We start from the raw sequence: 23,267 nt of genomic DNA, 5'->3' as shown, positions 1-23,267 counted from the left end.
ATCAATTATCTGCCTTGAAGTAATATGTTCACTTCACTCATTTTGACAAAAACATCTACTCAATAACTAAGTCTGAGTTGTTAGTTTGTCTGTCATATTTTCAATTTAAAATGATGTTCCAGCCGGCGCGGTGGCTCACGCCTGTAATCCCAACACTTTGGGAAGCCAAGGCGGGCAGATCATAAGGTCAAGAGATCAAGACCATACTGGCCAACATGGTGAAACCCCGTCTCCACTAAAAATACAAAAATGAGCTGGGCGTGGTGGCATGTTCCTGTAATCCCAGCTATTCGGGAGGCTGAGGCAGGAGAATCGCTTGAACCTGGGAGGCAGAGGTTGCAGTGAGCTGAGACCGTGCCACTGCACTCCAGTCTGGTGACAGAGTGAGACTCCGTCTCAAAAAAAAAAAAAAAAAAATGATGTTCCAGGCTAGGCATGGTGATTCACGCCTGTAATTCCAGCACTTTTGGAAGGCAGAGGTGAAAGGATCACCTGAGGTCAGGAGCTGGAGACCAGCCTGGGCAACACAGTGAGACCCTATCTCTACAAAAAAATTTAAAAATGAGTCTGGTGTGGTGGTGTGCACCTGTAGTCACAGATACTTCGGAGACTGAGGCAGGAAGATCCTTTGAGACCAGGAGTTGGAGCTATAGCGAGCTATGACAGCACCACTGCAGTCCAGACTGGGCAACAACAATCAGAAAAAGAAGTTCTGTTAAATAAAGGAACTAGTTCTGCAACAACTCCTTGAGTAAAACCATTGTCCTTCAGTATGCAGCAGGACCAAGGGTATTTCTATTTCATCACAAAGAACATTAAAAAGGCATGAGATTTCACACGATTGAAAATTTTTACTACTTTGTCAAGAACATTTTTCAGTTAAATGATCGTTTTTCTTTTCTTTCTTTCGTGTGTGTCAGTGAAGATCACCACAGCATACAGCACACCCTGTATGTTTATGGGTGCTGAGGTGGCAGCAATTTTACCTGCCTCTGCTTCTAAACCACAGAAGCAAATGTCAGCACTGAGCAAAAGGCAAATACCATGTTAGTGTTCTTGTGAAAATAGCTTTGAATTCACAAAGGCCCTAAAGGTTCTTAGAGACACCCCCTCCCAAGGGTCCATGGACCACACCTGCAAGCCACTGCTCCGGCTGCCTCTTCCCATGCATCACAGAACCCTCTGGGACGGAGGGACAGCCACACTCCCACTCCACCCAATAACCCTGCTAGATGACATTCTGTGAAGTACAGAACCATTTCGCTCTTAGCAGAGTGTTTTAAACCACTAGTCACTGGGAAATAACGACATCTCAAAAAGGTCCGAATCTTGAAATCAGGACCTTGGTAGTAAACTAACCCTCGTAGTAAAAATCTACAAATCTAATCACTTAATTTCTAAGGATCCACTTTACGTATAAAAGATGATATTAAAGGAAGATTAGGTTCCCTTTTAGAATTCTGATATTATAATGATAAAGTCAGATAAAGGGTCTCTGCATCATCTTACCCTACATAAAATAGAGAATGCAATCATGCCCAAGCCTTATTTCAGAGCCAGGTTAGTGGCCTTTCACTCTGTATAAGCTACAATATAAACCAAAGAAAAATTCTACACAATTAATTAATTTAATATTAGTTGGAGTTTGACATAACAAAATTGAAATTGATTCATCAAATTAAACAGGTCAGGCTTTTTTCATTGTTTCTAAATAATGGTAGTTAAACCCTAGAAAAGATTGCTTTTATTAACTTAATTATTCTTAATATCTTTGAATCTACAATTCTTCAGTGGATTCTATGAATTATAAGATAGTCTAACTTCTGAGTTTGGATGCTGAGATATTTGCTGAATCAACAAATATTTATATTAACGGCAGAATTTAGAATTAGAAAAGATTTTACAGTTGATTTAGTTAACAAGACAGCAAATATGTTTAGTACTTATTAGCTGTCTCAACTATTATAGAATCATTTATTCATTCTTTTAACAATTATTTAGGACTTAAACCTGTCAGACAACCACTCTAAGCACCAGATAAACAGTAATAAACAAAACAGACTCCCTGACTAAATGTAAAGCTGTATTTTCCCTAATGACACAGACCTAGCCCCAAATCCTTAAAACATTGTATCAAGAAACCACTACTAAGCAAATGTGCCACTTGGATCTAGTTTTAGGGTAATAAACATCTTTATTTTAAGATGACAAAGTGTCTCATGTGATGTTAGATGCTACAGGAAAACCTGAAAGTAAAAGACAGTAGTTTCCACAAAACCACTACAATCTAATTAGGTAAAGTGATACATACATATATACATAAAGCAAACATATAATAAGTAGTATAATAAAATATCAACTTTATAACATAACAAGTGAAACAGACATCTAGACTTCAATGCAGGTTGATGACTTCAAACAATTATATCTTTTCTAATTCATCACTTCTTTACCGTTGCTGTTTTCTTCTATTCCATGTATCAGTAGTGCTATTCCGAAAGTTTACGTTTTCTAATTTTTTAAATCATCTTTAAGGACACTGTTTGCTCCCATATATACAGAAAACAATGACTGTATAAATCCTGAGAAACTGGGCAGTCTTAGAACCTGTTTTCTCATGCCTTTTCCAGAGTACAAATAGCTAGCCTGGGGAGGCATCTCTGCATGGGGTGAGCTGTCTCATATGTAAGGCCTATTCATGTGGGTCCTTTAGTACTGACCTGTACCTGTAAGTCAGCCAAGGAAGCAAATGTCCATGATTTCTCAATGGAAAATCAGATAAAAATAATTTTATCTAAAATAACATCAGTTGAAGAAAATACATCAGGAACTAGCCTTGCAGGGCTCAAACTAAAAAATTAACCATAAAAATAAAATTCTAGAACTTTTACATAATCAAATTAGACAGATATATAGTCATTGTTTGTGGGACTTTTGAAAGTCATATTTACTAAATCTGTGTCTCTACTTTGTACAGCCTCCTAACTAAAGGGCACATAACTTTCTTTTTTCATTTGAAAAACTAGTTATTTAATCAGAAAGTTATATAATTTTTAACATAAGACAAAACATTAAAAAAACATAAATTGCCCCTTTAAAAATTTTGCTTTCAACATTTTTTAAAGTATTAAAAAGTTTAGTCTCTCAGGAACTCTCTTAAAAATGATTTCTTCCTTATTTTGGATAGGCACCTATTTGTTTCTATGACAGCGAGAATTACTAACCCAAACTGTGTTAATTATGAAGAAATTCTTCTCCAAAATTTTGTTTCTTCTTCTCAGTACTATTGTATTTTATCATCTTTGTGTAAATACTTCTAATTCTGCTTGTGTTATAAAAGCCTATTTAAGATATAGTAAACGAAGGACAGATGTTTAAAACATGGGTCCACAATGAAGCTGTAAATGCTGCTAGCACAGTAAATTCTGTGATTAATTTTAGTTTGTTTATGTAATACGTATATTTACACAGCTGGAAAAGCATCAAAAATAACTGTCTCTATGCCAATACTAATTCAAAATCAGTATTAATAAGAAGCAGCATAGGTACACTTATATCAAAGTACACAAAGGTTAAGTACAAATGCTTAAGATTAGAAATGAATCATTCAAATATATCAAGAATCAATTTCTCTTTAATTAATTACATTGCAACATATTGAAATAATAATTCACAAACTGTATACTGCCTCACTTTCTGGTTCTGACTAAAAAATACACCTTCCTTCTGACAGACGTAAGGTTCTAAACATGTGTGTACATCTAGACAGAAACCTGCTTAGTTGATCCCTCAGTTCCTTAATTGTCTAATAGGGAAATAGGTATTGAAACCTTTGTATGAAACTCTGCATTTTAACTTAATGTGTTAAGGAAAAAAAGAGCAAAAATTATTTTTAAATGGCTAATGAATTTCAAAGGGGACATCTCAAAATAGGGAATCTGCACATTGTATTTATGATTAAAGAGCAATGCCCATTTTTCCTACTTATCTATAAAATAGTTCCATCAATATCCTAAGTAGAACAAATGAGGCAAGACAGGCTAGTTATCACCTAACATCCATCTTTTCTTTTTATTTCTTTTTTTTTTTTTTTGACACAGAGTCTTGCTCTGTTGCCCAGGCTGGAGTGCAGTGGTGGGATCTTGGCTCACTGCAACCTCAGCCTCCTGGGTTCAAGAGATTCTCCTTCCCTAGTTTCCCAAGTAGTTCAGAAGACAGGTGTGTGCCACCATGCCCAGCTAATTTTTGTATTTTTAATAGAGATAGGGTTTCACCATGTTGGCCAGACTGGTCTTGAACTCCCAACCTCAGATGATCCACCCACCTCAGCTTCTCAAAGTACTGGGATTACAGCCATGAGCCACTGCACTCAACCCCATCTTTTCTTTTTCCTTGGCAACAGATTCCTGGTTTTTCACAGTAGTAATATAGCCAGCTAAAAGATCATGAGGTAGACATTTAATTAAAAGCTGGCTAATAAAATGTAACCAGAGGGCGGACATTTTGAATTGCTGCTTAAGGAAGGTACTTGCCTAGGAGGTATATGGATATGTCTGTCACTCACATCCACTTCTTTCCTGCTGCCTAGAAATTAGACATGACAGCTAGAGCGATAGCAGCCACAATGAACCATATGTGTCACCGAAGATGGAAGCCACAGGCTAGGCTGGCGGAGCAGAAAAAGAGAGAGATACTAGGTCCCTGAGCTCTGTGGAACAGTCTCATAATCCCTGATTGCCTACCTCTGGCTACTATTCTTAGCAAACTAACGCAGGGACAGAAAACCAAATACTGTATGTTCTCACTTATAAGCGGGGTGAGCTAAATGATAAGAGAGAAACAACAGACAGTGGGGTCTACCTGAGGGTGGAGGGTGGGAGGAGGGAGAGGAGCAGAAAAAATAACTATTGGGTACTGGGCTTAATCTCTGGGGGATGAAATAATCTGTACAACAAACCACCATGACACAAGTTTACCTATGTAACCAACCTTCACGTGTACTCCTGAATCTAAAATAACAGTTTAATAAAACACGCAAACAAAAAACAAATTTAACAAAATCAGGTACAGATTAAAAAGCAACTGACATAAATTAAAGGTTTTTCACAAAAAAAAGAGAGAAATAAACTTTTAGTTTTTTCTACAATTATTTACAGTTTCTTTACTTCCATCCAAATGCAATTCCTAAATAATATAAGGCACATATCCAGCATATGAAAAATTAAGCTGATATCCATGGTCCGATGCCTCATGAGAGTGACCCTAACACTTTCTAGTAGGAGAGAGAATCTGTCAACCCATTTTGATCCTTTTGGACACCAAAACTCACCCTGAAACAAATCTTTCTTAGCTATTACTGAACACCTGAGTGGTTTTCTTATCATAAGACATAAAGTAAAGATACAACATTGCTCTGGATTAAGGGGTAACAGATTTCTTGGTTGCCTAGCAAGGATCTTCCAATACCCTGGTTCTAAAGAGCTAGTCTAAGGGAAGAACTAACCAATTTTCATATGGCCAAGCAATTTCTAAGGAGCAGAGACTCCCAGCTCCATTTCCTTTGAAATGCAATACTACTGAAATTTCTCTTTTAATGAAGTGGGACAACTATGAGAGCAAAAGACACCGAACACCAAAAGGAGGGAATGGAGAACCAAAATCAGGCTCTAGATGATGAAGCTGTTAGAGAGATATGGTTCCAAAATAGTGGATAACTGAGGATGGAAGTTTCACTAAACCAGAAGGGTGTCACTTCAGGGTGAGCAAGGACCTATTCCAGCAGTAATAAGAAAACACACATCAATTAACAACCATGCACTGGAATGGATGGAAATAGCTTCTAGGAACGACACAGTGGCAGGTACAGAATAACAGCAATATGAAAGATGAGATTAATTTGGGGGGTCTGAGATTATTGTACTTACACAAGGAAATGTAAAGTACCCATCTTTACCCTGAAACGGGCCCCTCCTATGTCTTCTATTTTTATAAATCATACCAGCATTTAGCCAATTAGCCAGGTCAGACAACATGGGATGTTCTGTTGCTATTCCTTCTCTGTGTCCCCCAAATCTGTTTGGTTTATGCTCTTTTTACATCTTTCAAGTTTCCTTTGTCTTGCAATCCTCTACCTCTGTCTTAAGTTCATGTTCTCATTTGGTCTCACTCGGTTGTACTATGCCATCTTTTGGCTAGATTCTCAACTTCAGTTCATCATTCTCCACACGGAAAGAGGAACTCCTCTTCAGTGAAAGATCCTTCTTTACAAATGAGGACACTGAGGCCCAGAGAAGTTAACTAATTTGTTACAGTTCACACAGTTACTAGATGGTGGAGGCAGGCTCAGAACTCCAGATCTCTAAATTCAGAGCCCACCATTTTAACCACTTACCAAACTATGAAGCGCCCCTCAGATAAACCATTAAAGAAGAAAATAAGGGTATCCTGAAAACTGGTGTTTGAACCTGCCACATACTCCTTAACTGTGTCTTAAATATCATATTTTCTCAATTCCATGAAGCCAACTTCAACTTGCTAAGATAGGAAGAAGAAACTCTACATCATTTTAATGAGAATCATGTTGTATGTATTTTTTGTGACTTGCTTTTTTCATCCAAAATTGTGTTTTGGGGATTCTGCAGGCTCATGAATGTAGCTGAGGAGCATTCATTTTTATTATTATGTTAATTCCACTGTATAAAATATTTTCCAACTTATCAGTTCTGTTCTCTGTTGGGTTGTTTCCAGATTTCTTTCATTTGTTTGTTTCCCTACTATGTATACTACTACTATTAAAAAATTGCATACCTATTTCCTGAGGCATACAAGCAAAAATTTCTATAGGATATATACCTAGGGGTAGAATTGCTGTGGAAAAATATGTTTATGTTCGGTTTCAATTTATCAATACAGCTGTACCAATTTGCATCGCCATTAGCAGTGAATGAGAGTTCCTGTTGCTTCACATCCACACCAAGATTTGTTATTTTCAGACTTTTATATTTTTACCAACATGGTAGGTATGAAATGAAATGATACATCACTCTTTTTTTTTCTAAGAGAGACAGAGAGTCTCATTCTGTCAATTAGGCTACAGTGCAGTGGAGTGATCATAGTTCACTGCAATCATCAACTCCGGGGCTCAAGGGATCCTTCTGTCTCAGCTTTCCAAAGCACTGGGATTATAAGCATGAGCCACTGTGCCCAACCCTCATCAATCTAGCTTTAATTTTGTTCTTTAATTATTAATGAGATTCAGCATGTTTCATATGTTTATTGACTATTTGGGTTTTCTCTTTTTGAAATTCCTATTTTTATATTTACCAAATTTACTTTTCTTACTGATTCATGGTATCTTTAATAAATTCTATATACTAAACCAATTTTGGGTCTTTCTTATTCTTTTTTAGTGTCCTTTGATGAACACAGTTTCGATTTTTCATTTTAATGTTGCTGAATTAATTAATTTTTTTCTTTATTATTTGCTCTATTTCTGGTCTTGGTAAAGAAATTCTTAGCTGATAATAAAAATATTTATTTTCTAAATATTTTAAAGTATTGGCTGTCATAGTTAAGTCCTTCATCTATACAGAATTTGCTTCTGCATACGGAATGAGGAGAGTAGTACCAATCTGCACTTTCCATGTGGATAACCCCCTGTAGTAGTGGCAGCTTGGACTCAAGGCTTACTGGAACCTCAACAAGAATAAGTGTTAGATTGCTTGATGATATCTGCCATGGATGGAAGCATAAAACTGAAGTTACTGCATAGCATTACAGACAGAGAGAGAAGGAAAGTAGAGTGGTTAAGGGAAAAGAAAATCGAGGTGACAAATTCACTCCACTCACATTTTTACGACTTTTTACATAGTTTATATAACTCTACATAGTCACGCTGTCATCACTTTTCCCCGTACAGTATGAGACAGATATTCAATAGTTTACTTAAGCTGGCCTGTATTCCTTATAAACTCTTTACTGACATACCAACACAGCTTATTAAAATAGTCAGGAAAATATTACTGCCACCCTATATACTGATTAATAATTTTTATGTGATAATTCAGTGGCTCTCAAACTAAACTCCCACATAGTTGCACAAGCTCAACACAGGTGTTCTGCCACTATAATCATATTAAATTCTTTTCTCAGTTTTCAAAAACAACTAAATTAAATTTATAAAATTTTCTTAATATTAAATAACATTCTCATAACTTTTTTCTTAAATGACTTGTACCTACCACTGATTATTTCTATAGAGTTTGGTATGGGTTAACACATTAGGTATTTATTTCTTTACATTTTCATATATTGCAATTAAGATAACCAAGCTTTAGAACTATTCTGGCAAGCCCAAAACACTTAGCTTTTCACTCTGGGATCTTCACCCACCCTTAACTTCATCTTGATTTTTCTGTGTATAAAATGCATATTCTTGTTTCAAAGCATTTGAAGGAGCAAGGTGAAAAGAAGCAATAGGTCTTAAAATGCTTTTAAAATGCAAAACATTTTACAACAGGAGTTATAATTTATAAGAACCTTAAATTATATCTTACAAATAATGGGGCTAGAACAGTCATGAAAAAGTCAACAGATAATTTCTAAAGGTTATTTTTTCCATAGCTTTTATTTCTCCTATGCCAAATCTTGAAAAAACGTTCTTCTAACTAGATTAAAAATAGAATTTGTTTTGAATATCATTTTCTGTCTCATGTAATTCCTAACAGAGTTCCTGAAAAGCAGAGCAAGGCAAAGGTAAAAAGCTAACAGAATAACTATATACAAATAACTTAAAACATCTATTTTTATAATGATGTGTTCTAAAAATTCATGACATCATAGTGTGATATCACTAATGAAAAAGTCTATTAGAGGTTAACTGAAATCAGAAAGCTTGAAAATCTGACCTGCCTCAAAAAACATTCCAGAGTATAGCATGGATTTATTTGGAAGAACATGTTTTCATAAGTATTGTTGCTGTTGTTGTATAAAGAAACCCTGGCAGAGTTACAAAAGTGAGAAAAATATAAAATGACATGAGAATAATATATTAAAATTAATTAATGTATTAATGTTTGTAAATATCAACAGACTCTTGTCTTCCTTGTAGGAATAGAGTTGCTGCTCTCTGATTTGGACACCTGGTAAATGTGAAAGCCTTATGAATTGCTGCACTACTTCTCAAACTTTTAGATATGTATAGGAGTAGGAAAGCAAAATTACTTATTTTAAAAGAGAGTCATATATTATACTGTAAGGTTTTAAGAATCAGAAGCTAGGGCTGGGCGTGGTGGCTCATGCCTGTAATGCTAGCACTTTGGGAGGCTGAGGCGGGTGGATCACGAAGTCAGGAGTATGAGACCAGCCTGGCCAACATGGTGAAACCCAATCTCTACTAAAGACACAAAAAATTAGCCAGGTGTGGTGGTGCGCCTGTAATCCCAGCTACTCGGGAGGCTGAGGCAGGAGAATCTCTTGAACCTGGGAGACAGAGGTTGCAGTGAGCCAAGATCGCACCATTGCACTCCAGCCTGGGGGACAGGGCAAGACTCCATCTCAAAAAAAAAAATCAGAAGGTATTTGATTTCTTATCTCCCTTTCTTTCCAACCTACATAATCGTTAAGTATTGTCATTTAACCTTCCTGAACTTCCATTTCCTTACCTTTAAAATAGGGATAATAATAGCCATCACATAGAATTATTATAAGGATTAAATAAAACTTTTTTTTTTTTTTTTTTTTTGAGATGGAGTCTCGCCCTGTTGCCCAGGCTGGTCTCGTACTCCTGATCTCATGATCCACCCACCTCAGCCTCCCAAAATGCTAGGATTACAGGTGTGAGCCATCGCGCCCAGCCCTACCTTCTGACTATTAAAACTTTGGTGCAATGGTGCAATCTCAGCTCACTGCAACCTCCTCCTCCTGGGTTCAAAGGATACTCCCGCCTCAGCCTCCCCAGTAGCTGGGATTACAGGCGCCTACCACCACGCCCAGCTAGTTTTTGTATTTTTAGTAGAGACGAGGTTTCACCATGTTGGCCAGGCTGGTCTCGAACTCCTGACTTCGTGATCCGCCCGCCTCAGCCTCCCAAAGTGTTGAGATTAGAGGCATGAGCCACTGTACCCAGCGGAAACTATTATCATATATACAAATATCCGTGACATGTTGACGACGTTACCATTAATTATAAAATGAGAGGGTAAATGACTTTAGGGAAATTGTGAAAGATGCTAATTGCAGTTTTACATTTTATAACACATGTTTTTCTTGCTTCCAGGCATTTACTGTTTCTGTTACAACTGGAAAGATTTTCTTCAAAATGCACACACAAAAAAAGAGTTTTCTAACATAATTGGGCAATAGACAGAAGACAGAAGATAAGGAAAAGTTGAAATTAAAAAAAAAATCAGTTAACAACTTGGTATAACAGAAACTTGCTGAGATGCAACTGACATTTATGAACAAGATAAAAAAGTGAAACAAAAACTAGGAAAGAAAGGAGGGAGCCGGGAAGAAGACAGATCAAGAAAGGAAGAGTGTAACCCGGAAGGGAAGTGGGAGGGGAGGAGGGAAACACAGAGGGGAGTGATAACATGCATGGCTCCTGGCTGGGTGGGTGGGCTGTCTGAAAGATCATCCTACGTCAGCCTGTTTGTTGAACTGCCCTAAATGTAAGAAATGAGCGGCCTTACAGGAGGCCAATGTACAACTGGCCATCTGCGTGTTCTACATGCCTTATGGTATTTCTAAACCAGTAATTGATCTCAGGTATGCTCTAATACCATCAATTAATACCACTGGCAATACACAGCTAATAAACAGAAACATATGTGTCACAAAAAATATTTTATTAAAATATAACCAAAATTTTAAAATTGATTCTCTACCTCTACAATTTATAGTACTAGTTTGGACTATTAACAATGAAATCATGTTAGCACAAATATCACATTTCCTTTTAACTAGAAGGAACATACACTATGGGAACAGCTTCAAACTGACCACAAAACCAGCTCCCCAAGTTAAGAACACATGGTTTCAGGAGACATATTTTAAACTCACATTGTGCTTTGCAAGCTGTACCAATCAACTTTATATTGCAATGGCTAAAGAAAAAAAAGCATTCTAAATTGTCTGTTTCTACCAATAATAATTTAAAATAATTACATGTGAGGTATTAATGAATAACTCAGAAGACTATATGCATTGTATCTTGGCTCATTTAAAACAAATAAACAACAACAAAAAAACTCTACACATTCAAAGAACTGCGAATTACTTCAGTAGAACGTTGTGTCCTAGGTCACCATGCTTTCTTTCTCTATTATTGTCAAGATCAATTTGCCAAAAAGCCTCTGACAATAAACACAGATATAAATTTCAAGGTTACTAAGCTAAACTACTACTGGGAATAATGATACATTAATTTACTGATGAAGTTAAAATTGGTATAGAGAGAAGTAGAAAGACAGAGCTCTTAAGAAAAATGTATTTTACATGGAGAAAAAGCAAATATTCACCTGAGGAATATATAAAACCATAACTGAATTATGTTTCAACCATATAATGTGCAGTAATAATCATCTTTACACTAAAGCAGGAAAATAAATATGACTGGAAAATGAGGAATATAAATAACCTATTTAAGACTTTTAAGACAATACAAATACTGATGCATAATATTACAAATAATAGAAGAACAACCTGCTTATCAACTATAAGGTGTAATTTAATTTTAAATGTTCTAGGGCAGGGCTATAAAACAAAATGAAGTACAGCAGAATTGTTACCAAAGACATACCAATGTATCAACAAAGGGCAGAGTGATTCAAGGAGGAAAAAGTCCTATATTATACTGAAGCAAAATTGTTTGCCTTGAGTTAAAGAGGAAAACAGAACAAAATATTTCATGGTGGGCAAATGCATAACAAAAATTAAAATTTCAAATGATGTCTTTTTATAAACTTTCACATGTGAACTCCCCCACACGTACACAAACACAAACTATGTTTATGAAGTGTATCTCTTCAGAGCAGATTAAACTACCCTCTTAAATCATTCCAGGTAACCAATTAGTATATAAATATTGAGTTTGAGACCAGCCTGGCCAATATAGTGAAACCCTATCTCTACTAAAAATACAAAAATCAGCTGGGCATGGTGGCACACACCTGTAGTCCCAGCTACTCATGAGGCTGAAGCAGAAGAATCGCTTGAACCTGGGAGAAGGAGGTTGTATTGAGCTGAGATTGTGCCACTGCACTCCAGCCTGGGCGACAGAGCAAGACTCCATCTCAAAAAAAAAAAAAAAAAAGATGGACTTTGGTCAGATCCGAGTTTAAATCATGACCTTATCACTCATTAGCTATGTGAGGTTATCATGTTACTTTATATTTTGGGGTCTCCGTTTCTTTATCATGAAAAGAGGAAATAAAAATAAGTCATCCAATGGTCTATTAGAAGGATTAATAAAATATACATATACATATATACACACATACAGGCACCCCTTGTAAATGGAGGTGGTTATTCATGCATCATTTCTCAATCACACAGATTATATTATTAGGTCTGGCTTAACATAAGTAACATACACAGCCTCTTGTCTACAGTAATTTCTAGAATCATGCCAAGTTAAATCCAACACCACCCACCCTAACATGTTCCAATGCTTAAATCTCATTAAACAAGAAACATCAACTTTATTCCACAGAGATAAAAATGTTAATGCAAACAACCTGAAAGGTAACCTAAAGATTTAAATTCGTGGCACAAGAATACAAGATAAAAATGAGTTCACAAAAAAAGTGAGAAAGGGGGAGAACGATTCAATAAACGTGCTGAAGTATTGGTCAGAAAAATCCTTGTGGACTACAGTATTAGTTAAATTAAGACATAAAAATACAGAAAAATATTTTTTCCTATTTCTAGGTCTTAAAAAGACTTTCTAAGTTTCAAAAGATATTGAGAAAATATCGGTTAGCTTTAATAAAAACATTTCAAAACATACTTATGTTTCAAAACACATAAAACAAAATTAAAAAGTAACCAAAATCTTAGGAAAGCAGTTGCAACTAATAGATATTTAAAAAATCAAGATCCTTTAATTTTTTTTAAAATAAAGGAACATTCTAAACCAGAAAAGAGAATAGAGCTGCTGAAAAAAAAGAATAAGTATATAAATGAATTATAAACAACAGAAAAGGTAATAACTCAAATTCACTAGTAATTAAAAATAAGTAAATTAAATATCACTTTCCTCTATCATATTAGCAAAGATGTAAAAATTATACATTTCTTTGCAGGCAAGACATTTAAAAAGTGGGTAATACTTATTTAAAGTGAAAGGTATTAATCCAATCGAAAATTATCACAAAGGGATAACCAGGCTTTTTTATTGATGGAGAACCATGAAGATCACTTTGATTCTGATATGAGGGAGGAGGAAACAGGAAGGTACAGAAATCACAGGCTGAGGCTGCTATATGTTCAAAAATTCTTTCATTGCTTATACACTGTTAGTAGGAATGTAAATTAGTTCAGCTACTGTGGAAGCAGTTTGGAGATTTCTCAAAGAATGTAAAACAGAACTACCATTCGACCCAGTGACTCCCATTGCTGGGCATAGATCTAAAAGAAATAGCTCTAACCCAAAAGACACATGCACTCATATGTTCATCACAGCACTATTCACAATAGCAAAGACATGGGGTCGACCTAGGTGACAATCAACAGTGGATGGATAAAGAAAATGTGGTACATATGCACCATGGTACTACACTGCCGTAAAAAAGAATGAAATCATCGTTTGCAGCAACTTAGATGCAGCTGGAAGCCATTATCCTAAGTGAATTAATATAGGAACACAAAACCAAATACTGTGTATTCTCACTTACGAAGTAGCAGCTAAACATTGGGAACTCATGGACATCCAGATGGCAACAACAGAAACTGGAGACTACCAGAGGTGGAGGGAGGGAAGGCAGGAAGAGCGAAAAACTACCTAGTGGGTACTATGCTCACTACTTGGGTGATGGGATCATTTGTATTCCAAACCTCAGCATCATGCAATATACCTATGTAACAGACCTGTACATGCACTCACTGAATTTAAAAGAGAAGTTGAAATTATAAAACAACAACAACAATAAAAACCTCTTTCATCTAAGTATACAAGCAAATTTTACCAGAGACCTTAATATTAATAAGAATGGATGGAGCCAAAGAGCCCCAATTTCTTTGGGAGTGGTGGGAATAGAAATAGAGAAGCAAAAACTTACTAGAATATAACAGGTACAAAACAAACTTGTTTTGCCCCCCTCTACATTTTCGAGTATTTAAATTTTTAAAAGAATCCCAGATGAAAGCAAATATAACATGGAAAAGCCAATTGGATTCTTTCATTTTTGTTTTAAACAAAGTTTTTCTAGGTGTAAATTAGAAAAAATAATCATCTTTAAACAAAATTATAAAACAAAATATAGCCATATATATCCTACTGAAATACAGATATTCTATATTCTAATCTTAGACATAATCTAAGCATGAAACTTGTTTTTTAGCTTCTATCTTTTGCTCCAGGACTATGTGCCATGTTCTATTGAATGAATGTTTGTGTGGCAGAATGTGATTGTACCATGAGACAGAATAGGGCAATTCAGGAGAGCCAGAAAGGGTATCTGTCATTAGAAAAAAAAATTACTTGAAGTGGGAGAGTACTCCATCTCACTTGATGGTAAATTACTACCTTTAACTTTCAGGAATTAAGAAATAATGCAAAGGAGTCTAATACAAGACAAGACACAGAGACACAACAAATTAAACTTTAAATGCAGTATGAAGAACAAAAACAGAGCAATTACACTCAGACAAGAAAAGCTGCATTAATAAAATACTGGCCTTATGTAAATGACGAGTTAATGGGTGCAGCACACCAACATGGCACATGTATAACATATGTAACAAACCTGCAGATTGTGCACATGTACTCTAGAGCTTAAAGTATAAAAAAAAATACTGGCCTTATAATTACCTAATACTAATTTTTATCCAAATCTTAACTAGCTACTTGAAAAGCTGATGTTTGGCGGGTTACATTACCTGTGGATGCCACAACTGCCCATTGATAAAATGGAAGTACTGAAGAAAAGCTTTCAAGTCCCACTTCCATAATTAATTTACTCTTCTCTTCTCAGGCTCTATGAATTATATGCCCTTCACTGTTACAGAAAAATTTTGGTTGGCAAAAAACTTCTAACAATAATAAAATAAGACTTGATTGTTCTGGTAAAATCCTTTATGCCTCATTCCAACCACAAAGTTCTTTGAGCTTTTCTTGGTGCTGCTGGTAGTGTTTTTGCTTATGTTTGTTGTTGTTATAATCTTTCCATACTGAGGCAAGCTTGGGTTTCCCTCCTCACTGGCTAACAGGAACTTGGTATATTTCTATGTCCATACCAAAGAAACTTCCACCATCCCAATCATATAATATTTATATTATTTGATACGCCAGTGAGATCTATAAAATCCACATCTAAAACTCTTTGCTAAGGCACTTTCTCCACTTCTTTCTTTCTCTCTTTCTCTCTCTCTCTCTCTCTCTCTCTCTCTCTCTTTCTTTTGATATGGAGTCTTGCTCTGTCGCCAGGCTGGAGTGCAGTGGGGTGATCTTGGCTCACTGCAAACTCCGCCTCCCGGATTCAAGCAATTCTCCTGCTCAGCCTCCCCACTCCACATATTTTTTAACACAGGATAGTTATATGGGCAAACTATAACTGAAAAAAAGTTCCAAATTGAATTATGGTCCATTCCAAGCAATTAAGATTACCAAATTTTCCTATGAAAATACCAATCTTGTTTTCATTCCTAAGACAGATACAATTCAAGGTTAAACAAACAGAAGAGTCATATTCAATGTCTGGAAGATGTTTATAAGGTTTAAATAGCAGTGGAAACTGCTGGTAGAGCACACTAAAGTAAAAATAATTAAATTAAGGAAACTATAAGTCACTCCAAATTGTTCACGAAGCTTTACACTTGTTCCTGATATATACAATATTTCATATATAATGTAAGTACTTTTATGTATGATGGGCAAATAAAATACAATTAAAGGCAAAATAAATTTTATTTTTATTGAATATCAGAGCTAAAAGAAACAGCTGCTATTTACAACTACTTTTTTTAAACGTCAACTTCCTTCTCTTTCAACATTTCTATTTTGAGGAGCAAATTCTTCTTCTGCCTGAAATGGAATATCACCTTTCAGGTGTGAGAATTTTCAGACCATGATTTTCTATTATTTCCTTAAAACCCGAACTATCTCTGCCCCAGTAAATGAAATTTGAAGGCTTACTAGTAATATTGGGAGCAATTTCATTCTGCAATTCTCCCGGCTACATGAGGATGGACCTATTCTCTCCTGAAGCTCTCTCTGGGCCTTTTGGAAGGCATGACACTGTCTTTAGTTTGCTAGGGCATCACTTAATTTACCACAGCAGTCAACATGGCCACAGCAACTAGCTGGTTTTTTTGACAGACTTCACCAAATTAATTACATAAACAGCATTTTTGGAATATGTATCCTGAATTTTTATTTGCTAACCAATATCATTTTGACTCTTGTTACTCAAATAAACTTATGAGTTCAGCAAATATCTATTTGCATGGATACACACACACACACACACACACATGCAAAACACTGTGATTGGTCCTAGAAAAAGAAACAAAATAGTTTTTTAATTATTATCACCAAAATATGTACCATCTACTTGAGAGGCTTTCCTTCAATCTAATTAATCAAAATTGTAAAATATTTTAAAGTGAAAGGGGTATAAAGAAAATTATGTTTAAAATAAGTATGATAAAGTTTGTGTTTACTTCAAATTCTGGGACACTTGTTATATGCTAGGTCTTGGGGAAGCATAAAAGAATTAAATTTAAAAATCTGGCCATAAATAGATTACAGTCTCAGGCAGAAACAAAAACATAAAACACTATATTACCAAGCTTTGCAAAGTACTGGGACAGAGATTTATACAGGAGGCCAAGTCACAGAGTCTGAGATTAGACCAGCAGGACTTTCTCCACTCAGGCTAGAAGGCAAAGATTGGGAAAAGGGTTTTCAAGACAGAACAGCATAAATGATACAAGAAAAAAGCAATGCAATGTGGATTGTTTTGAGAAATAGAAGATGTTGAATACTGCCAGCAAATAAAATGGAGAGAAAGGGGAATATTCTCATGGATGGGCAAGAGAGATACAGACAGCAGCCCAAAGAAAACAGCAGAAGATTAATACAGAACAAAAGTAGAAGGTATATGAACAAGAGACTCATAGTAAAGCCCAGTCTTTATCTGTAAGCAGTAGAAAGACAGGGATGGGAGGGTTTTAGATTAAAAGCAATGGGTTCATCAGGTGGAAGACTGACCCTTCTAAAAGTAATGCAGCAGGCTGGGCGTGGTGGCTCACACCTGTAATCCCAGCACTTTGGGAGGCTGAGGCAGGCGGATCACCTGAGGTCAGGAGTTTGAGACCAGCCTGACCAACATGGAGAAACCCTATATTTACTAAAAATACAAAATTAGCTGGGAATGGTGGCGCACGTCTGTAATCCCAGCTACTCGGGAGGCTAAGGCAGGAGAATCGCTTGAACCCAGGAGACGGAGGTTGCGGTGAGCTGAGATCGTGCCATTGCACTCCAGCCTGGGCAACAAGATTGAAATTCCATCTCAAAAAAAAAAAAAAAAGGAGTAGTGTAGCAGATGGACTACTAGTAGAACAAATATGACTCTAGGGCAGTGAGATCCATGAGGAGGCTAATATTAATATTTCAAGCTAAATTCATTCACATTGCTTCAATAGATACTTAACACATAATACAAAAGGTGCCATTTTCATTTTGTATAATATACCTGCATATAAAATATTATTTATAAATATGATAACCAATGTCAGGATGGACAACAGAGCCAAAAATAATACTGACAAGGCATTTCAAGTTTTAAAACACTCAACCAGTCTTCAAACAAAATACATCCTAATGTAGACATTATCAACCAGTGTCACAATTTTGTATTTCTTCTTGATTGAAAGGAAAACTTTCTTTAGTTTCTTCTTATTGTAGTTCTTGATTTGCTTGCCTTGTTTTCTGCCCAAATTTCAACAAGGTACTTCAGAAACAAGACACCAGAAGGAATAAAAACAAAACCAATAAAAAGGGGTAAGAAAGCAATTATCATGCTAGTATTTATGCAAAACATAAAGCAAAAAATAAAAGATACTGAATAAAAATCTGAAATTACAATCTTGATCATGAGATATTACTCAAAGGCAAAAGCAAATAAAAATTGATTGATGAACTTAGCCAGTTAGATTCTATAACTGGGAAATGCCCATTCTAGATCAATCATGGTTGTATTTTAAAAATAAAGATATTGTCAAAAATCTAAATCAAACCCACTAATAAAATAGAAATGGTAGGCAGAATTGGAAGAAGTACAAAGATTCAGATGATAAAACAAGCATTAAATGAATGTTAAAATACAGTTTAAGATATCAATTAGATTAGCCTTAAGGTATTTCTGAAGTAATAAAATTAATTTTGAAACATTTTGCATCATTTGAAAAGTTATATACGCATTCAACAAAAGTGATACTGCACAGCCATTGGTCTCATTTTAAGATTCTTACTTTACATTTAAACATATTCTACCTGTTGTTTTAGATCTGGCTTATCCTATTTTAGAATGGGCTGATTTCAGCCCTAACACAAAATCTGTGCCAGAGTATTAGCTTTTCCTCATATCTCTAATGGTGTCCAGTTTCAGCTCTACAGCAGCATCAATCTCATTTTTGTTTTTAACTTAAATATGTAGTACAGAAAACCCTTTGGACCTATAATCACCATCTATAATGTAACTTAACAGTTCTAAATATCATGCTAATACTGATAGTTCTACATTCTGAAAAGCAATCAAGGAAATTTTCATTATGTCAGTAGATAACTCTCCTCTAGTTAAGGCTACAGTTCTAGTGAAACAACATAATTTACTTTCTAGTCCATGTGTAGTACATATAAACATACAAGTATATATATTTCACGAGCTAGAACCAGAAAATACATAGAAAACAATTCTTTCTGTCTCCTTCAGTGCCAATGCTTTTAATGATAATCCGGAATATGAAAAACCATAATGAAGATGAACATGCTACAGCACCGTGAACATACACAGAAACATATTTAAAGTGCTACCTGTGATGACAGGAAAAAAAGAACTATTAATGCATAGGAGGAGATGTTAATTTTAGTTTGAGATTGAGTAGGGAGTCGCAGTTTTTAAGAATCCAATAGCAAGTGACCTGGACAAGCAGAGAACTTCTCCTCAGTGCTTGCCTTTGGCACCGTGGATTAGGAAGACTGTTCTCACTTCTCACCGCCCCAGGTTCTCTCTAATCCCAAAGGTACTATTTCACTTCAGTGCACTGGCAAATGGAGGTTGGCTTCTTTTATAAAAAGATCCCATGTTACCCCAATTCCCAGCTTCCACATTCTGACACTGACTACTGCACCTTTATACGTTCATCTGAATGTTTCCCTTATAATCCATGTCTAGACCACTCACTACGATAAACTTAACTGACACTAATGTTTTAATACTGACATAAAAGTAAATAGGACTTTACCAACTGGAAGACCTCGAATTTGACAGAATGAAGAGACAGAAACTTACTGATAGGACACAATATGAAATTGGTGCTTGAGAGCTGTTCCTACCACACGCAGGAAACGTCTTGTGAATGTACCCGGCATTCTCGACAGCAGTACACAAAACGGCTCTGCCACCAACAACATTCTTACTCAGCAGGCAGCCCTCCTCATTAGCTTTGACATGCCACACAGCCCTTTGCTTACTGATGCAGTGCAGCCAACAGGGAGAGAGTTTACGAGTAACAGTGAGACCGAACTGGCTAATTACTTACCTTCTCACTTATGGCAGGCTTGCTTGTTTAACTTTTTGTTTCCTCTCTTGTCATAGCTCAGAGCCAAATGGTTATGAATCAGCAGAAGTCTGAACCTGACAGTTAGAAAGAATACATTTTCAGAAAAAACTGGAAATTAACATTCCCTCCACTGCAGTCTTTCTTTCCTTGCCCTCTGTGTGCATGTTACTCTCCCGTTTTCTCTCTATGCAAGGCAGCTACGTAGTGGTCTATAAATATTGACCCTGACACTTGCTCAGTGCTTTACTTGCTCATGGCACAGGTCTGTGTTACTGAACACCGTGGTAATACTCCGGCAAAGTTCTCAGCTGCTCAGACAAAGCTGTGGATTGGCTCACTACCCAGCAACCCTGTGCTTGCCTGGAAATACCATTCTGCTGCCAGCTTTACAGATGCTATGGGCCTTTCCTGAGGCCCAAATCAGGCACAGAAGGGCAATTATTAAGTTTGTCTGAAGAAATACAGCTTTCCTCAGGCAGGTGGAGAAAAGTGGGGCTAGGTGGAGTCAAAGACAAGAAAGGAAATACTGCCTTTGTTTCGGCCAAACAACACAATCTCAAACCCTTTATAAAAGTCATATCTAAATGTCAGTCAATCAAGCTTTATAAAACTTAATTATGACATATTATGAATCCAAATGACACAGAAAAGCAGTTTTGTAATTTTTTTTAATATTGCTTCTCAATGAGAAAGGCTGCAGTGACTAAGTAATTGGTCACAAAAAATATGTCAACGTAAGTTCATTTAGAGAATGATAGAAATGTATAGGAAAGTATAATATCAATCAGATACATCATATATTTAGTGAAAGATGCTAAAATATAACCTAAAATTATAACTCAACATCATATTTACAGTTTAAATATAAACTTCTATATTTATAATTATAACAAGCTAAAAATTTAATTTTTAGATTAAGGATAGATTCCAAGCCATGACACTACAGTCCATGGTTTGCAGGTGACATAAACAAGGTACACAGTATCTCCATATACCACCTATAAGGTCCACAGTATAAATAAGTAGAAAATAAATCAGCCCATATTTTTTACTTCTTGTCAAAGATAATCATTTGTTTGCTTTACTAAAATTTTCTCTTGATTAAATCAGAGGTAAAGGAAACTTTTGGGAGACTCTGGTCACTTACTCATCTTACGGATAAGAAAATCAACCCCCAGGCTGGTTACTTTGCCCAGGGTCACATGGCAACTTTGTGACAGAGCCAAAACTAGAAACCTTGCCTGATTACTTACAGTAATGTGTTCCTTCTGTTAGAATGGTGGTTCTCAAAATCATCTTTAGGCTCATCTTCATATGAAAGCTTACTAAAATCTTACCAGTAAATGCAAATATTACAGCCAGAAAAATAACCAGCATAGAAGAAAAATAACTTTCTACAGTGTAACTGACCAAAAAAAAATAAAGTTACACATAAGAATTAACTTTCAAACTATTTGAAATCCACCTTTCCTTGCTTAATGCAAAAATTAATATTCATCTAATGAATTAACTTATTGTCGACACAGGTATATAGGTGCTGAACAGGCAAAGATAAAACATAGTTCCTACTCTTAAAGACCTTCCAGGTCTAATTCCAGAAAAACAAAATAGAAGTTAACTGTAAAACAACGTAGCAAAAAGACTAGAGGAGGAAACCGTGGGAGAAGGGAAAATGAGCATCTGAGCCAAGAGGTAATTCCTCACTCCAGACTTCTGGATCCTAAAGAACGGGCAGAAGGTAGTGAGGCAAAGAAGGGAAGAATAACACAATCAAGACAAAGGCAGGAAAGAGCACAACACATACTTAGAACTTCAAATAGATCTTTCTTGCCGGAGCTTAGAGTGTAAGACAGAAAGTAGTTAAAAGCAAAACAAAACCAACTAGAAGGAATAAGGTGATGAAGGATTTTATAAGCCAGGTTGACAAACTTGGGTTTTATAGAGTAGGATAGGCTACCAGGTTTTAACTGCCTTTATTCACAGACTCCTAAAAGAATTTCGAAAAATTATGTAACCATTTACACATTACCAAATTGACATATACAAATTTTCACCTGTGGTAAAATATGTACTTGCAAAGAATTTAATTTCTACCCTATTGGAAATATTGACATTTTAAAACAAAACACATCAGCTATTTTAAATATACTCAATAGCATCTAAATCTACAATAATTTAATATAATCACTATCTATTTAAGTAACACACAGTGATACTTATTTTGGCAGCTGAAATTTACATTGCTATTTATTTTCTTGACCTTTATTTCCATCTCGCTGCCTCACAGAATTTTTACATATTTTAATAATTAAGTCCTCAGTTGTTCACCCTGTCATACTTTTTTTTTTTGAGATGGAGTCTTGCTCTGTCGCCCAGGCTGGAGCGCAGTGACACTAACTTGGCTCACTACGACCTCCACCTCCTGGATTCAGGCAATTCTCCTACCTAGGCCTCCCAAGTAGCTAGGACTACAGGCGTGTGCCACCATACCTGACTAATTTTTGTATTTTTAGTAGAGATGGGTGTTTTGCCATGTTGGCCAGGCTGGTCTCAAACTCCTGACTTTAGGTAATCTGCTCACCTCGGCCTCCCAAAGTGCTGGGATTACAGGCGTGAGCCACTGCACCCGGCCACCCTGTCATACTGCAATACAAATTTAATGCATTAGTTGAATTTTTAATGTTAAATTTTCTATGACTCCAGGATAATGCACCGTAATAACATTTGGGATGGATAAGGGTGTGCTTTTCTCTTGTAAGGTAAGAGAAAGAATGTTGTGAATAAAGCACTATTCTTAGCCAGATCAATATTAATAAAGAGTTTATGTAGAAGTGGAGAATCTAGACACTGATTCCATTAAAATTACCCATTCAACTGCCAAGGGAAAGAAACCAGTCTGAAAAGGCTATATACTGGGCTGGGCACAAGTGGCTCACATCATCTGTAAACCCAGCACTTTGGGAAGCCAAGGCAGAAGGATTTCTTGAGGCCAGAAGTTCGAGACCAGCCTGGGAAACATAGCAAGACCTTGTCTCTACAAAAAATTTAAAAAATAAAATAAAAAACTTAAATTAGGCAGGTGTGGTGGCACACACCAGTAGTCCCAGCTGAGGTGAGAGGATCCCTTGAGCTCAGGGATTCGAGGCTACAGTGAGCTATGACTGTGCCCCTGGACTCCAGCCTGGATGGCAGAACAAGATCCCATCTCTTTAGGGGGGGGAAAAAAAGACTACATACTATATGATTCTAACTATATGGCATTC

The 23,267-nt window shown here is 36.1% G+C and overlaps 1 protein-coding gene across 3 annotated transcripts in view; it reads right to left on the bottom strand.

Annotated features, from left to right (window-relative positions):
- BMPR1B (bone morphogenetic protein receptor type 1B) overlaps nt 1–23,267 on the bottom strand; it is a 398,018-nt gene that overhangs the window by 139,702 nt on the left and 235,049 nt on the right. For 2 of the 3 annotated variants that reach the window (XM_055385715.2, XM_019025349.4), the window contains exon 3: nt 19,984–20,078. The gene's annotated coding sequence lies outside the window, so the exon portion shown is untranslated. Of the gene's footprint in view, nt 1–19,733; nt 19,848–19,983; nt 20,079–23,267 lie in introns of those variants that run through there. The other variant, XM_055385716.2, reaches the window with a different exon arrangement.

The sequence above is a fragment of the Gorilla gorilla genome, chromosome 3, assembly GCF_029281585.2.
Source record: "Gorilla gorilla gorilla isolate KB3781 chromosome 3, NHGRI_mGorGor1-v2.1_pri, whole genome shotgun sequence".
In the NCBI taxonomy this organism is placed as follows: domain Eukaryota; kingdom Metazoa; phylum Chordata; class Mammalia; order Primates; family Hominidae; genus Gorilla; species Gorilla gorilla.
This window is presented reverse-complemented; position numbering and strand designations above follow the sequence as displayed.